Source organism: Mixophyes fleayi, chromosome 4, assembly GCF_038048845.1.
Source record: "Mixophyes fleayi isolate aMixFle1 chromosome 4, aMixFle1.hap1, whole genome shotgun sequence".
Classification (NCBI taxonomy): Eukaryota; Metazoa; Chordata; class Amphibia; order Anura; family Limnodynastidae; genus Mixophyes; species Mixophyes fleayi.
This window is the reverse complement of record NC_134405.1, coordinates 343,534,986-343,553,081: the sequence shown is the minus strand read 5'-3', so window position 1 is coordinate 343,553,081 and position 18,096 is coordinate 343,534,986. Positions and strand designations below refer to the sequence as shown.

The window sequence follows — 18,096 nt, the reverse complement described above, 5'->3', positions numbered from 1 at the left end:
CAACTGCTCAGTTTTTGGCACGGGAAATATTCACTTTCAATTTGATCAGCTGCTGGGGTCTCCAATTAACATCTGGCATGGCTTCCAGCGTGAGCCGGGCGGCAGATAATTTGGCAAGAGAAAGGTACATTCACTTCTGTGCCCTTCCGTAATGCCAGACAGGAGCAAGAGATGAGAAAATAGGATTAAAAAAAAGATCCTCTGGCCGAGCTGCCAGGAGAGAAAGAAAGGACAGAAGAAGAGATGAAATGAATGCAGCAAAATGGTCCAACGGATATTCGTGAGGTGAGTGCATGACGCCGGTTACTGGGTGCCAGGTGTGGTATCCTGGATCTGTAATCACTGATAAGTTACAGCTCCTGGAAGTACTATATGGATAATGGGCTCTGATCCCAGAGGTTGATATCATCATTTATTTATTTTGCGCCACCAATTCCGCAGCGCTGTACAGAGAACTCACTCACATCAGTCCCTGCCCAATAGGAGCTTACAGTCTAAATTCCTAAACTAGAATCAATTTGTTAGCAGCCAATTAACCTACCGATATGTTTTTGGAGTGTGGGAGGAAACTGGAGCACCCGGAGGAAACCCACGCAAACACAGGGAGAACATACAAACTCCACACAGATAAGGCCATGGTTGAGAATCGAACTCATGACCCCAGCGCTGTGAGGCAGAAGTGCTAACCACTGAGCCACCTTGCTGCCCACACATTAATGTCCCTCAGCTGCCGCCCTAGTGCCCACCAGAGAGAAAGATAAGTGACAGATATGGGACATACACTATAGATAGATATAGATATGAGATAGATAGAAATGTGGAATCAATACTGTAGTTAGACAAACAAATAAATATTAGTTATTGATAAATATGGGCTGGAGGGTCCTGGACATTGTGGAATAAGAGAGTGCGATATGGAAACACAGAATATTCCTGGTAGATATAGACCGGTCCTGTCTCCATGTGTCTGGTTTATGTCACAGTCCGACCTGTGTTTCTCTCAGTTCAATCACTTTACGGCTGGTTTATTAGTATTGGTATTTTCTAGAGCTTTATATAATATTATTATAAGATTATATAATACTTTCCTGCTGAACTTTTTATAAAACCTCTGTCTACTAAATTGTTACCAATTAACTGTCTCATGTATAAAATGACTGTTTACTATAGAACCTATGAATGGTTGCAACACTTTGTACCAGTAAATCCTTGCTCACTCTGCCGCAACGCTGGGTATAGAACGCGCCTGTCTGACGCAGTAACGCAGCAGGAAGCCGCTTACAAGGACTTGTGCAAAAATATGTTACATATATTACAATGTCAGATATCTTATCATGCACCCAATGTCTACACTGGTTTTATGAAATGAAACAAATAACTCGTATAATCACTGAGATATGAGGTTAACGGTGCCTCACCGATGTCACTAGTACATAGTGAATTGATAGGCTGCATTCTCAGGATTCTTGGTTCATCAAACAACATACACTAACCGCCTCCTCTGTATTTAGAGTTATTCTCTACGTTTTGTCTTGGTTTGACCGTAGACACGTGAATGATACAAAGTTGTCCTCATGGCGGATGAAAGGTTCATATTAGTGGCCGTGAGTGGGTCAGTAGGAAGCAGGAAACCGTGGAATTATAAAGGTAATTGGTAGCAGAATCCTGGCCCCTAGTTTAGAAGTGATCGCTGACCTCACACAATGACACTGGTACATTACCAAAGGATTCACATTAACACAAATGACAGCTGCTATCTGTACTCGGCTCGGAGTTAGAAGGCGCTTCGTGTTGGCGAACATCCTTCACCGGCTCAATTTGCATTTGCTCCATTTTCTCTGGGCCGCGGAGGTAATTGTTCTGACCTTTCAGCGTCTGTTCCTCTTACACGTGTGAGTTTATCCTCTTGACGGTGGAAATTAATCTGCATGATAACTTATTAATCATTACAGACTCTGTTTTATAAACAGTGGGATTGCCAGGACCGCTGCTCCCCATATAACAGGGAGATTTAGCTCCAGCTCTCAGATATCTTGTCTTGTTAGCTGCATACGGGTCGGGTACGTGATTCCGATTAGCAGAAATCCGACAAGAGTTATACAGACAGGAAAATGCCGAACAGTATTATAGAGACATGTGCAAAATACAGACTTACTCAAGAATATGACGGCAACATCTCCGACATCCGTGCTGTAAACCACGACAGCAGAAAATGCCGGCAGTGTGGTTGACCTCACTTAAAACGGTGACACTCACAATGCCGGAATTAAGGTGGCAATGGCGGGACCCGCTGGCTGGTGATCGTGGCTGTCAGGGACACAGTTGGGTTTAGGTGGTAGATGGATGTGAATGTACCATGATGTTGGTCTTGGTCCTTGTGAGCTCTCCTCTAAGTGCCACCACAATGGGAATCAGCATGGGCTGAAGGTTGAGCCTCTACAGCCAAGGTGACGCCACCATCAGGCTGTACACGTCACACTGCCGGGATCTGGGCGAAGATGAACACCGTAATCACCCCGGGGACCACCAGTCCACACGAGCGGCCATCTGGGGGCTCCAGGAATATTTCTTGCTAACAGCGTCTCTTTATATTCAGTACATAACAGATAGAAGCTCTGAGTGCAGTGATACCTTCAGCATAGGAGTCCTGTGGAGGTTCCAGGAGGGAGATAACATTGGGACCCTTCAGTTGGTGAATGGTTCCATTGTGGATACATCTGTGTATAATGACAAAGGGTGGTACAATGGTGGTGGGCTGCAAAGGGGCAGGAAAAAATGGGTGTCTGTACAATGGTGGCTCCATAATGAAGAGTTAGCTGTGAGTGTCTAACAATGGGGGGGGGGGGGTCTGCAATCAGTGCTGGTCTCTGAAATGTCTGTGCAATGAGGTCTCTGTTCCAAGTGGGTGTCAAATGGGATCTGTGTAATGTTGCTGGCATTTTGGGGTCTAAATGAAGAATAGGTTTCCATGTGTCCTTGTTATCCCCTTGGTAGTCTCTCTTTCTTCTCACCCAAATTATTTATTTAATTCAAAATCCTTATTTTCCCCGATTAAAACCCTTTGTAAAGCTCAGCTTGCAATTGGTTCCTGTAACTGGTTTATCGTATTGGGGACCTTAATGTAATTATTAGCTGGTCTGAGCCAAATTCATCTAACCTAGATGTACCGCTTTTTCATTTCAAAATGATCGGAGCCCTGAATGGGAAAATCAATATTGCACAATGTTGCTTCTGTGATTAAACACAGGGTCACTGAGAACCCCCAATGTATTCTCTGCCTGGGGCCAGAATGGTTCTAACCCAATCCTATGTACACAAATTAGCATATACACCACACTAGATGGATGCTCATATATTGCATTGAAGCATTTTACAGGCATTGAATTCGCCAAATTATATATTTGTTCTTAAAGAATAAAAGAAAAACTGTTTGTAAAACAGGTAATATCGATTAAAGAGAGACCACATCTATCTATCTATCTATCTATCTATCTATCTATCTATCAATTTATCTACTATAACTGGTATCATTTCCTGGGGTAAATGGTGTTTATAGCAGCCAAGAGATTTCACACAGGTCCAAAGGTTTCGTGCAATTGGCCTCAGACAGTTTTATTCAATAAGGAAACAAAGAAAACTCAAAAATAAACACCTTACCACCCGGCTCTAACTATACACTGGTTACTCCTGACTAACAAACTAAGACAAAACAAAAAGAAGTTTTAGCACAGTAACGTACAGGCAGATATCAGGCCTAATGGATGGAGCCCGGCCTCTCTCTCCATCCATAACCCTAGGACCCTTTTACATAGAAAACAATAGCCGAGATTATTTTTAATGCAGTTAATTTCTGTAGCGATCAGTCAGCGAGAATAGTTTGCTGATCAATTGGGTGTCAGTCTGTCAGAGCGTTTAGATATATACTGTGTATGTGTATAGTATATATATTATATTGACATCATTCTGAACTAGTATTTCTTTCTAATTATATTTAGTGTAAAACATCAGGGTGCAGTTGCTATATACCCCAGCACACCCCAAAATACAGTTAGATTTATTTCATTCGAGTGAAAGCAGCATCTTGTGAGGATCAGTTTTAGTAACGCTGCGCAAAACAGGGTTTGTCTGTGAGCAACATCCACCAAAAAACTATTTTTTATTTTTAAAACTTTTCTCTTTTTTAGTCAAAGTAATTTTAAATTTGGGGAGGGGCAGTCTTAATGACCTCTTTATTAAGTGGGCAAAAAAACTGGGGTTTTGTTTGAGTGGGACCAGCAGTGTTACAGGACCCCCCAAAAGACCAATATATTTATTTTATTCAAAATTCTAAAGTGTTTTCGCTGTTTTATTTAAATCTGATTTTGTCAGGGGCAGTCAGTGACATCCCCAACTTTTACTTTCATGTAAAACTCACATTCCGAACTGCTTACCTCCTGAATTTACAATTTTGGGTGGAATTTTTCCTTAAACAGCTTTGGACAGTAAGTTAGGGTACATAGGCTTCCCAACATTTACACAGGCAATATTGAGGTCAAATAAGCCCCGCCTCTGATCCCTGCAAGACACGCCTCCATTCCATACAAAACACCCCTTAGCGTGCTCAATAACACCCACTTTCTGGTAAAGCCCCACCCACTTTCACATAAGTCCTGCCCCGTTTGGGTCTATCAATCAGGACTATCCTGCAGAAATTGGGATGGTTGGGTGGTATGCATAGGAAAATATTCTTACCCCAAAATCAAATATCTTCATTTCCAATAGATCTGTTAAATATTTGCAAGTATTTAATAATATTGCCAAGAGCTATTTTATTTTAGGTTCTTTAAACTGCCGGAGAGGTAAATGTGTTCCTGAATCAGTAGCTGTGCCTCCGATCCTCTGGCAGTCTATTAAAATACACAAACGTTTAAGATAATCATTATAAAATCTCTCTTCGAGCTTTAAGAGACTGTGATGTGAAAGCAGCGAGATGTGTATCAGATTTACTGTTTATTCAGCCCATAAAAGCCAAATAGAGGATTGGTATAAAATCGCTTCCGTTAATTCTGATAGGAAGACATTTAATAATATACAATAACTTCTCAACAATTTAAACAAGATTTTACTAATACTTTTTTAAAAAACAATTCTTCTGATCAGTTCCCCATTCCCCCTGTTGTCGGCCGCTGTAATCTGCTACAATTCCTTTAGAATCTCCACATTAAGCTCATTACAAGGACTTTGTTCCCTGCCAGGTCGCTGGTCTCTCGGCCTCCAGTGGAGTTTTCGGGACGCTGTTCCTTTCAGAGGTTGAGTGGGAACCGCAGAAATCATTATGTCGGCTGAGGATGGCTGATTTTTCTACAAGACAAAGTAAATGAAAAGTGTATATTTTGCATAATGACAGAGATGACAGACTGAGGAGAAGTCTATTAGTTAACCTCCTGTAAAGCGCAAATGCAGAGAAGCAGCGAACAAGTGCAGAAACGCAACATCGAGATTCTAACGAGCACTTCCAATCAAACCGTCTGCCGGGGAAAGGAAGTTTCTTTCATGTACGGTGTTGTCCGTGTTTTGTGGTTCATCGTGAAATAGATCTTAATTAATTTTTATTTTGGAAACCGCAGGGTGCTTTTTAAAGGTACAGATTCAATGCTGTTCCACAGGAAAACCCCCAGAAAACCTTCTCCGCTAATTCCCCATCCACCCTCAGTACATTATATCCCGTAACCGAGTACTCAACACATTGATTTCTCTGGCGTTAACCTCGGATTTTCGCTAAGTAAAGCTGCCCCCAAAAAGTGGCTATTTAACAACCAGTTTATCTGAGCATATCTTCGCTACAACACTGAGATTGTTACATATTAATGTTTAGCATCAGGGGGTAGCTCTAATTACCGGGAGCAATGAGTTATTTAAAATTGTTATTATCTAAAATTATCTAAAATTGTTATCTAAAATGATCTAAAACTGAGTCAAGCAATATATAATAATGAAAAATAATAAGTATACCATAATCTGCAACATAACAAAGAACTGGGTTTATATTTCTCAATGAAGATATCTCACAGAAGCTAGCACACAATTCAAACGCTATTCTCACTTAATGTAATTGATGCTTTAAATACATTATTGTGGCTTTATGTAGTAATAACAGGGTCCTATGGAGACGAGTGAAGAAGTTGCAAAATTTAGTGCAAATCCAATCTTGCAACATAACACAGACCCCAAGTTCTGGTGTCACAATAACTGTGTTCTGCCTGAGTCCCATCACTCCACGCTGTGGTTCTGATACATTAAGGAATGCAAAAGAAGGGTATACGCATGTCCGTATTCAACTACAAGTGCAGGATACGTCTAGGACATATGTGGAATTTAAAGTCCCAGCAGAACGCACCGAAAAAAAAATATTCAATTATTTTCAGTTGTTAATAATATAGTCATTAATGAAAAAACATTTTTTTAAAAAGTTTTTTTTCCGATTTTTTAACTATGAAATACATTCATCAGGATGTTATTAATGTTTACTGTATAAAATACATTGTTACAGTTGCTTGTGATTACAGACACATGTTCTAGCTGTATACACAGCCGTCATCACTAGTAATCAGCACTTACACCTGACCTGTAGCTGGTGCAAGTGATACGACAGAACATCACGTACCTGAGAGATGCCGGAGGTTGCTGGGTGCGCTCAAGCTTGCCACCTCCTTACTGTACATTGACTTGGTGCATACGCCCATTCCTCTCTCTGTTCCAACCCTGGAATCATAGGCTGTCTGAATTGTCATTTGCGCTCTAAGATGAATTGCGTACACTTGTGGTCTCTGGCGTATAGTTTGTTTCTGGCCATGCGCATTGCAATTTAACGCAAAATACGCAAAGCATCGACATTTACATTCCTTAATGAACCAGGCCCTGTACGTGTAGATTTTCATTTGGTATTAAATGTAGTCTAAAAACAGAGCTGGAAAAAACAACTGTCCGTACAGTCTACTCTCCAGTTTAGTTTAAGGATACACAGGAATTATAATTAAGGTCAAATTCCATCGGAAAAACGTGAACAATTCCGCAGCCACCTGTGGAATGAGCGGAATATTCCACGAAACAGTTTTGAAAATTCCATTCTTCTCTCAGGTCATCCTTAAACGAATACAGTAGCAAATGTTACTGTATTAGTAACATACAATCTTAATATATAAACGTACATGTCTAATCTTATATTGCCCAGCAGTGATCACTATATTTGTGATTTTATTTTGCAGATATTTACGGCTTCAAACACCCAACATCAGTAGAATTTTGTAACTGGTAACAAAATACCTGAAAAGAAAACTACTGGAACAGTGAGTAAAATGTTCTTGTATGACACATTTTGAAAAGAGTAATGGATTATTTAATATAAACTAAAGATTGCAGGGATATGTCAGGTGGTACACAGCCCCTCCCACCCCTGATTTTACACATCCTAGGGTATGACAGTAATTAGGATTTGGTCTATACTATTAATGTGATTACAATGTATACAGGAAAAAGCACTTCTAATACCACATTTACCAATGAAATAAAAATATCACAAAGTGACTCGTGTAATTACGAATCTTAGGGCCTGATTAATTAAGGAAAGTTAAGCAAAAAAAAAAAAGAGTGACTTTGCACCTGGGCAAAACCATGTTGCATTGGAGGAGGAGGTCAATTTAAAGAGACAGATTTATAGTTGGGGTAGGGCATGTTCTAGATCAACTTTATATTTCAGTGTAAAAATATATTTATGTGCTACATGATAAAACAGCCAGTATTTCTCTTCCTTTCCTTAATGAATCAGGCCCATAAAGAAAAGCAAAAAAACGTGAAAGTTGTATTCAGCTAATGGTGTCGTCCTAAAGTGATAAAAATCAGGACTGAGTTGGAGTTTGCTGCTCGTTATGAAATGATCTTTACTGTGTATAGTTGTTTCTTAAACAAAAGAACCTTTTTATATATGTCTTTGGCTGCTACAACTGTTTTTTCACGTTTTCTAGGAATGACTTCTGTGTTCGCTATAAATCTCCATGAAAACAACTCTATTTATAGAATGTGACGTGTTCAGATTCCGAGCCAAGTAACAGGAATACCAACTGCAACAAGTATACATATATTATTCTTGGTATATGATGCAAATCCCTTAAACTGCTCTCCTACCCTCTGTAGCTGATATCCCCGGCCCCACGTGAAACGGGATCACTCGTACAGATAAAATGAGCCCCTTCTAAGTCACAGATATAGCGTTAGGCCAAGTAAACGCCGGCCCTCCGCAAACGAGGTCGTCCTCAAGTGAGAAGGGTTTTAGTAATTTGCCATCTAAGTCGCCTCTGACCTACAAGAACAGACAACATAATGCAGCCATTGTCCTGCTCACATTCATTACACGAAATTAACTGACTCTCCGATGAGAATGAAACTCAATGCCCGACCAATTGAGATTTCACCTAAACACGCAATCAAATAAGCGTAAGACAGACAGAGGCCACCTCACATTTGTGAGCTTAAACCATAAACCCAGACGAAAGGAGTCCTTGTCTGAAGGAATAAGAGTCCAGATGTGAGTTGTTGTTCCCCGGCTCTTATATATTCCAGATGACAGGTAAATTTTTCGCAGCTCTTGGAAAAGAAAATCAGATGATTATCGGCCTTGTGTCATTGTTTTGGAAATGTGTTAAAGATACATAAACATCACAATCCATACTTTTGCGAGATATTTGTTTGAAGCATTATGAATAAATATATAAGAATATATAAGAACCTCATAACATATAGAATCTCCCCCCCCCAAAAAATCTCATAATGTTTTTAGTAAATTTGCAAATATTTCTTTTAGTTGAAAACCGTCCTTTGCGCTGTTTTATCTTTATAAAATTCCTAAATGTTAAAGACAGATTTAGCATCTTGAGAGTCAAAATTAAAAACATAGAAAAGATAAAAGGTTTGAGTGGGTATTTATCCATAACATGGGTGGTTTCAATGTCACAAACTTTACCCATTACACTCCCGTTATTCAATGTCTATGTCAGTACTCACAAGTGGAGATATACTGTTAGTAGACGGATAGTAAAATGAAATCAAAAGACTGTTTCATTGTGAAGACAGAAGTTACATTTTAGTAAATGTACAAATAGGGTTTGTTTATTATGAGATTAAAAGTGACACAATTGTCCTGTGATAAGTAATAGAACATTCTATACCAGTGTTGGCTAACCTGTGACACTCCAGGTGTTGGGAAACTACAAGTCCCAGCATACCCTTCCAGCAATAAGCTGCTATATATTGGCAAAGCATGCTGGGACTTGTAGTTTCACAACACCTGGAGTGTCACAGGTTAGCCAACACTGATCTATACTGTGATCTGTGCAAGTGAATCCGGCCCTGATTATCATTATCAGGGGTTACACCTGAATGGACGGATAGCGTGATGTTAGTTGCTTATAGAAGAGGGTGTAAAGGTCAGAAAAACAGAAACATACGTTCCCCTCAACTATAAGAAACCAATGATGCTCTGAAACATCAATGTTCTTCCAAACCTCTGTTACTGTTGGGAGTCTCGAAAATAACCTATAGGACCTCTGAAGAGGCAACATTGACAACATTTCTAAATGTCTCTGGAGTGAGTCCCCCACTGGGTGGAAGGTGGTTCGTGAAGTCGGGGGCGACTGGAAATTAATGATACGACGTTCCTCAAAACTCCAGTGGGCGGATTGTGATGACCCGAATTGCGTCACCCTGTTCGGTCCAATCCATCAGGCAACCTAAGCACTGACACTGAGGGGTACAGATTACTGTAACTTGTTTTTATATTGTTTTATGTTGAGAAGGGAAGGGTGCCCAAACCAGTATGCTGACTAGGGACCCATGAGGTCTTAATCTGGCTCTAGGGACACAAAAATCACCGCCCTGATGCACCCAAACTCCGCCCTGACCATCCCAAAACACCCTCATTGGGGTGAAACCCGGCCTGCTTCACTGCTAGCTCCTCCTCTTCCAGGTTAGGTAGAGAATATCCTTGCTAATACCATCCTTAGGTGTAGTCTCTGGCTGCATGGTATGATAGGCGTTATACAAATAAACTATAATAAAGACATTTGTTACATGTGTTCTAAAAACAATGATGTCATATACAAGTATTTAGGATGATCAAAGTGTGCTGATTAGGATATCTGTTATGAAAACATGTATTAAATAACATTTACCAAAACTGTTTTTTAAAAATGAATTAACCACCACTCCATACCTGACTATTGGGATCCCTTCCCTAGAATCCCCTGTACCTGTATTTTGGTCAGAACTCCTTCATACAGAGTCCAGTTCCTCATGCAGTTTACCGCTCCTCCTTAAATGCCGCTATCTTGCTACATAAACCTATGAGTCTTGGCGCACCTGCTCAAATTGAGGCGCATTGGATGTTTTGCTCTCTGTAAATATTCTCCTCTGACTGCTTTTGAACTCGTTTACAGTCAGATCGTTGTCAAAATGCATTATCCGGCTAACATTTTTGTTCTGTCTCTCATACGCAAGCTAATTACTAGTCTTATAAAACTGCAAATATGTGTTTGTGAATGAATTCATAGTATTAGCTTGATGTGGCTCAGAGGAACTCTGTGTCCATCCATGGGTTAAAACCTGAAAGCGGGGAAACTATATGAACGTGTCTTTTTTATTGTGCTAAATTCTTCTGAGGTATTTACGGGCAGAAGGCCCCAGACATGTGGCTACAGATGGGAGCCCAGTACCAATTTATAGCATGGGTCATAAACGCTGAGCCCTTGGAAATCTCTCTTTAAAAATATTTCAACATTAATATGCAACACCCAGACCCCTCATATCCTTGGTTATTCTGTGAACATCTCAATGGTTAGGGGTGGGGGGTTAGGCAGCTGGGATAGGTGTGAATGAAGGGAAAAAAGGGCACAGGAAAATGTCATATTAACAGGAATCATATTTTATATGCTAATGAAGGGGAATGTATGACCTGCTGTGTGGAGGTAATATCAACTTTGTAGAACATTATGGTAAGAAGTTAGGCCAGTGTAAAGAAAACCTGACTTGAAAGGTGTTTGAACAGAGGTCATAAACAGCTAATTTGCGTTTACACAGACTTTCTAGTTCGGACATCACAGAGAGGAGGATGTGGGTACCTACAGCAGTGTTATAATGTCCTGTACACCATGCAAACTTGTTCACCTTTGGGGAATCAATGTCATGTTGAGAAGTGTCCCTTTTATTATTGCTTTTCCCAACAAACAGAAAATGGATCATTCGTAAGTGTACCATTTCTGTGTTTTATTATTTTTTATTTTTTACAAGAAACTATTGTATTATATTTTTGCGTGACATTTTGTTAAATGTTTTATACCTAAGAATTGTGGATTTATTTTCCACATTAAATCAGTTAATAAATTCAGGTCTCTCTGTTCTTACGAATTCACATGTCAGACTTGGTTTTAGAACACTGAATAGTTGAAACGGAGGAGATCATTTAGTTTATGATAACTGATGAAAATAAATTTTGATAGATTAGTATAAAGGTAGAACCAACGGCTTCCTGAGTAAGAGTGTCAGCTCTTTACAAAAAACCTTGGTAGTGGCATAATTAGTAAGGCAAGTTAGTGTGTGGCATAGACAGAGAGCTTTAATCAATTTTAAACAGACCAGGTTATTGTTTTTGATTAACCCTTAGTCACACACACATCATGCAGGCTCAGGTGACAGTGTCTCAAACATTTGTCTTTGTAAATCTCCATTTTGTCACTTTATTCATTGCCTCGGTAGGATGATACATTGGGCTCTTACCACAGAGATGAATCTGTATTTGGGAATGAATGCTATGTTGATTTTTCGATGAAAAGAGTAATTTTTCCTGATAGACTGTAAATGCATTCCGCGCTCTCCTTCAACAATGACAAGTGTCTCGGTGTGTTTTGTCACTGCTTAGTCTTGTTGTGTAAGAGTCAGGGGCATTGTGGGTTATTTATCAAATAGCATCATTACTCTCAATACCCTCTATGTGTTTACAGACGAAAGCAACAGGTTACAGATAGAAAACGTTCACAGCTGAGATTCTACAGAGTAACATTGCACATCTTATTTCTCTCCAGATAATAAATAATGAATGCTTTCTCTCTTTATTAGACGTCTCAGAAAGATAATAGCAGACTCTCTTTCTTCCACTGTAATTTTCAGCCTCTTTTTTCATATATAAGAAAAGCGTTGCCTTTTCTTTCTCCAGATACATTTTCAGTTGTTGAATTGCCCGACAAAGAAATTCGAGAATTGCATGGATTTTAATTTGTATAATTGAATTCTGGGCATTAAGGCACCAATTACAATCTGCTCAGAAATGAGTCCTCTCTCACAATGGTGCCAACGAAAAACTCATTGCTGCCCCTTTACTTAGGAATTAGGACTTTATAGTAAGTGTTTATTGCATTGTTCATATTCCAGCTTTTCATGGGTTTATTGATGTGGACTAGAAGACATCAAGTTACAGCTAGTATATGCAGAAATTGTACATGGTTTTTTGGACAAGCCTTATGGCTCAAACAGTGCAGCAAGTTAAGGGTGTTTTTAGGGGGGAATTGGGGTGGGGGCAGCATAGCGCTCTTGAGGTCATAGACAAGCCCCCAGGACATGGACAGTGTACAGTGGAAACACCTCTATAGTGACACAGCCACGCCGCTTTCTGAGTGGATATATAAACATGTTTTGTGATTATTTTTTAGCTGTATTATGCCAAAGTCAAAACATACAGCCCAAGTGTTCCATATCTACCTGTGCATTCATTGTAATAGAAAAACAGGCCCACCCACTACCTGGATAATCCCCAGGACCTCTGTATGCAGGAGCAGGAGCCCAGTCATAGAGATTAATCTACCTGCCGATCATTAAGGAAATCCTCATAACCTTAGCTAACGGGAGTATCCGGGCTGAGAAACATAACTATGGATCGTATGGCTGAATTGTGTCTTTTCTATTTGTACATGTTTTCTTTTTTTATCTTGTATTTGTTGCAATGCTATTTATATGATATGATTGAGCTCAAATGGGTTTATTGCTACATAAAATATTATATAATAGACAGATCACACAAAGATGTGAAATTTAAATATATGAAAAGTCACCAAAGAGGTCCATGGAAAGCAGGAGTGAAGCACAGGAGCTGTAAGTATTGTTCAAATGAATACATGTGAAGTTCATTTTCTTACCCAATTTCTGTTCAAAATCCAATTTGGTGGCACTTTCAGTACATAAAGCTTTATGTGGAAAATGGTGGTATTTGCAGAGGAAAGCGCTTTCGCATAACCCGATGGGAGGAGTTGGACAGAGTTGAAGGAACTCCTTCCAAAGTATAAAGTAGGCACACGGGTTTTGAGGAACAGTGCACAAGTAAGATTTCATTTTGCAGAGTGAAATTATTGAAATGAAATGAAAAGGACACAATTTTAGAGGCACTCCTTGATCTACAGCCGTTTTCACTTCTTAACTGGAATTGATTTTTTTTGGCAGTGATTGAGCCTCGTTGTATACTTTATAGGGGCGCATTATGCATCTTCCATGGACACTTCAGCGAAGAAACAAATTTCTAGGTGAGTTTTGCCCAATGTGAAGCAAAGTTTCACACAAAACATACAAAAGTACCATACCATTGCCGTCCTCTCGCTTACATGAGCTTAAACTGAGCATTGTTTTAGGAGAAAACAGAATGGTGTTAAGATTTTTCAACTGGTCAAAGGCTGGACCTTCGACGTGACCTTTTGCACTTTTTTCAGAGTGCACCTCTTCAGATTTCTCCGCCTGGGTGGGTGATCTGAGCGCATCAAAGCAAAACCAAAGCGTTTTGCTGTGTACATTGTGTGGGCATTGTAAATGACGTCTACTCCCTGGCATGGGTGAGGTATGTTCTGAAATGCTCACTGTAGCGAAAAATATTACTATGTTTGGTGACTTGTGATGTCAAAGAGCAATTAAGTATCTTTCACAGCTGCCAGTACTATCTCTCTCCACCCTCCACCTTCCTTAAGATTACTAGCTGGTCTGATTCTAATTGCAGATATACACAACACAAAGGAGTCAATAGGAAGCCATAATAATATGATCCCCTATTCTGTGATTAGAGGAAACCTCCCTAGCTCACCTCAAAGGATTGTGCTGATCAGAGCCAGACCGGTTACCAATGTTAGAGATGGGTATATGGAAGGAAGATATTAATGACCTGTATGAAAGAAATCAACACATACTTTAATGGTCTTATCAGGCTTTGGAACTACTTGGTGACATCTTACATCTATATATTTCACAGTATGTGAAGTTTTAGCCAATATATACTGTTTGATTGGAATGTATCACTAGTTAATGTGTTACAAATAATTTACAGGAAGGGTTTTATCATACTACATTTAGCCATAACATGTTGTACGTTTTGCTGGTGGACATTTGGCTTTAACTGTTCCCAGTCTAACCCCCAACTAAACCAAACACAGTAACATTGACCATTATGATCCCAGCTCTGTTCATAGACTATAAATTCCACCAAATGTGAATGTATAGATACACTGTCGAATGGCAAAGCAAAAGTTGTTGTTACTGAAACTTTGCACCTCTGCGCAACGGCCTGTTCCATCATTTGCGTGAAATTCAGCAGCAAATTTCCTCTTCCAGCTATAGAAACTAAGTGCATGCATTCAAGTTTGTTCTACGTTAGATAGTAGCATTGTGGATAACAGGCTGGCAGGTGGGTAAATGTCCTGATTGTTACGCTGTTGCTCTCTGTTATCGGCTGTTATATTTGGCTGCACAGATAAAGTACAATATGGAAATTATTCACATGTATGCAATGTTTGGAAACTTGTTAGAACTAATCCCAATATATGTAAAATGTGTCTGTGTAGTAAATCCATCAATACATCCACAAGGGAGATTTCCATTACAGGCGATGGTGTAATCCAGGAACCCTGGAGTATTGATTGCAAGGTTCAGCCCGGTGCTTCCAGGTTTATTGCTGCTATAAATTACAGGCATTTAAATCATTTTACTTCAATGTCTTTTGTTGACCTGAGTGTAATGATTAATGAGCAGATTTCACACAATCCAAAGCCGGGATTTCTAACCGTCCTTGTAATAGTAAAAAAGTCTAAATGATAAAGATTGTATAAATATTATTATAAAGATAATCTGTAGATTATTTTGTTTTTATTGCTAGTAGTTATATCAATATATTGCAAGAATAATTATTTTGTAACTGTTGATAGATGACACCTGTTGTCCTGATATATCCAGCCCTATTATCAATGTCTGCAGCCTGTCCGGTCCTCTCCCTAAATAACTCCTTGATAGCACATGTCTCACCCGATGCTACTGGTCATTCATATATACCTATTGTTTCAAAGCTGTTATAGGATGACATAGAACATTATAATAGTAACAGATTGCATGTAGGGGATGCAGCTCGTCGAAGGTTTAATAAGGCTGGTGTCTCATGAGCAGGATAAAAGCTGGGGAAAAGAGGCCAGCAATATTTAATATGCTGGATGATAAATGTCATTCTGAATGTTGTAAGGCCCCAGAGTGTTCCCCCACTCCGGACAGTAGGAAATTCAGGACATACATAAAACTGGAACATACAAGGTCGAGAAATGTTAGAAAGAGCCCTGCTCAGGAGAGAGCTTGAAATCTAAGGGGGAACAAGGCACATTTGAATCAATAGAAGCAAATTTGGAGATTGGGGAAGTTATGAAGGTGCATTAGTGGGAGTAAGGTAAGCTCTAATAAAGAAATGGGTTTTCAGGGAGCTTTAAAAGATGTGAAAGCTGATCAGGTGATGTAGGGAATTCCATAAGTGGGGGGCAGCACGGGAGAAGTCTTGTAGGCGGGAGTGAGAGGTGGTTACCAGAGACGAGAAAAGGTGCAGGTCAGAGGTAGATCTAAGAGGGCGGGAGGGATATTTGATATGAGATGTGAGGTGTATGCAGGGGTAGTGTTGTTGAGGGCTTTGTAGGTAAGGGAGAGTAATTTGAATTTGATTCTGGAGGACACAGGGAGCCAGTGTAGGGATTTGCAGAGTGGTGCAGCAGATGTGGAGCAGAGAGAGGGAGATCAGTCTTGCAGCAGCATTTAGGATGGATTGAAGTTTGGATATATGGGTGTCAGGAACGCCAGATAGTAGGAGGTTGCAATAGTCAAGACGGGAGATGATGAGAGAATGGATAAGACTTTTGTTAGCATGTTGAGTAAGAAGAGGGCATACTTTGGAAATGTTTTTAAGGTTGAATCGACGGGACTAGCAGAGAGTCTGGATGTGAGGAATGAAGCAGAGAGCGGAGTCAAGTGTGACACCGAGGCAGCAGGCTTGGGAGACTGAGGAATTTGTGGCGTTATTGACAGTGAGGGAGATTTGAGGGCAGGTGGTGACCCTGGCAGGAGGGAAGATAATAAGCTCTGTTTCGGACATGCTGAGCATTAGGTAGCGTTGGGACATCCATGTGGAGATAGCAGAGAGAACGTTGGTCACACAAGATACTAGAGAGGGAGGAGGAGAGAACCTTTCTACTGAATCGCTGCATCACTGTCAGAGCAAGAACTCGACTTGCTTTACACCATCTCGTCACACTCTGTTTATTTCAACAGTAAAACATCTTTTATTGTGCCCTGCTGTCTCCTGGAGGGAACAAAACTCAACAGGAAAACTCCTCGTGTGACACCAGCATATAGAAAGGGCGGTCAGAGGGCCTCAGCCAGCAGGTGGCGGAGGTGGTGGAACTGCTGAAATCGCGACCGGTTCTCCCGCCTGGCGGCAGCAGCGATGGGGTCGCAGGAGTGTTTATAGCGGCGTATGAGGGAAACATGAATATTATTATATTATATTTTGTTGTTTTTATAACAAGGGTGAATGATCTCTTTGTGATGAACACAATACTCCTATTATTTATCCGACAACAAACAGAACTATTGACTGATGACAGGATTTAATGATTCATTTACAATGATCAATTGATTGATATTTAGGAGCATTGAGCAGTTTTTCTCAAAACTTAATGCTAGTAACAATTATTGGAATATTATTATTGCCATATTTTTTATTACTAATATTGTTATATTAATATCACTTAATCAGATAGTTGTTATTAAAGGTGTAATAATAATATGACTAATTAGGGGAATCCCACAATGCACCATTCTGTGACGTGAGTATCATTACTTCCAGCCTGTTGATATCACACGACAAATATAAAGTTTTACTGAATTCCCTTAAAAGTCCTGGCCGTTAGCTGCGCCCCGCGATGCGCCAGCAACTCCCAGCTAAAAATAGCCGTCAGCTGTATTGATTTGATTAAGAAAGGTTTTAAGACTTGTAAATGTCATTGGAACCTAACAAAATGGACATTATTAAATCCTCCTGGTGATGGGGAAAACTAACAAAGGGATTTGCAGCGGTTTCAGTAATTAATTGCTATGTCATGATTTATATTAACTTACAGTACAAGTCCATTAGCTTTGAGCTGTCATCTCTGCTAAAGGAACCACCAAGTAATCAGTACCACATTAAAGAATAAATTAGTTTTTGGCTCAGAGCCTGGTACTTCAGCGTTTCATTTGTATCTGCGGCAGACATATGTATCTAATAAAGGAGGAAGGAATGAGTTAACGCCTGTGTATGTATAACTGTCGTACAGCTATATTTCAGAACACGCTGAACATTGTTTATTAAACTTAATTAATCTCTTTGTTTCAAACATGTCTCCATACATTGTGGATCCTTCCTCTCAAATTAAAATTGAAAAAACTCGCCCTCTTGCATGGAATGAGATACATTTATTTATCTTCCCCTGACTTATTATTGCCGGCATCACAATAACGCGCGGCTTGGCGCAATTTGCATTTGCTGTGTCTGTTTTTTTTATAAAAAATATTTTGCAAAGAGGAGAAAAAACTTTACATTTTACATTGTAAGACGTGTTTATGTTGTAAAAAAGGTCACATTAGCCATTTTTCAAGTGATTCTTGGAAAGCGGAGGACAAAGATGCAAGTGTCTAATCAAGTCTGGTCTATCCACATATCTAACATGGGAAAAAAGTGTCAGGGGGTTAGCT

General features: G+C 39.8%; 1 long non-coding RNA gene across 1 annotated transcript; it reads left to right on the top strand.

The window, feature by feature from the left end:
• The first annotated feature begins 5,286 nt into the window (after window positions 1-5,286).
• On the top strand, window positions 5,287-8,694 carry LOC142150343 (uncharacterized). Its single transcript, XR_012691093.1, has 3 exons — window positions 5,287-5,352; window positions 7,245-7,325; window positions 8,001-8,694. It is a non-coding gene; the product is annotated as an uncharacterized LOC142150343 (long non-coding RNA).
• Window positions 8,695-18,096: the final 9,402 nt, after the last annotated feature.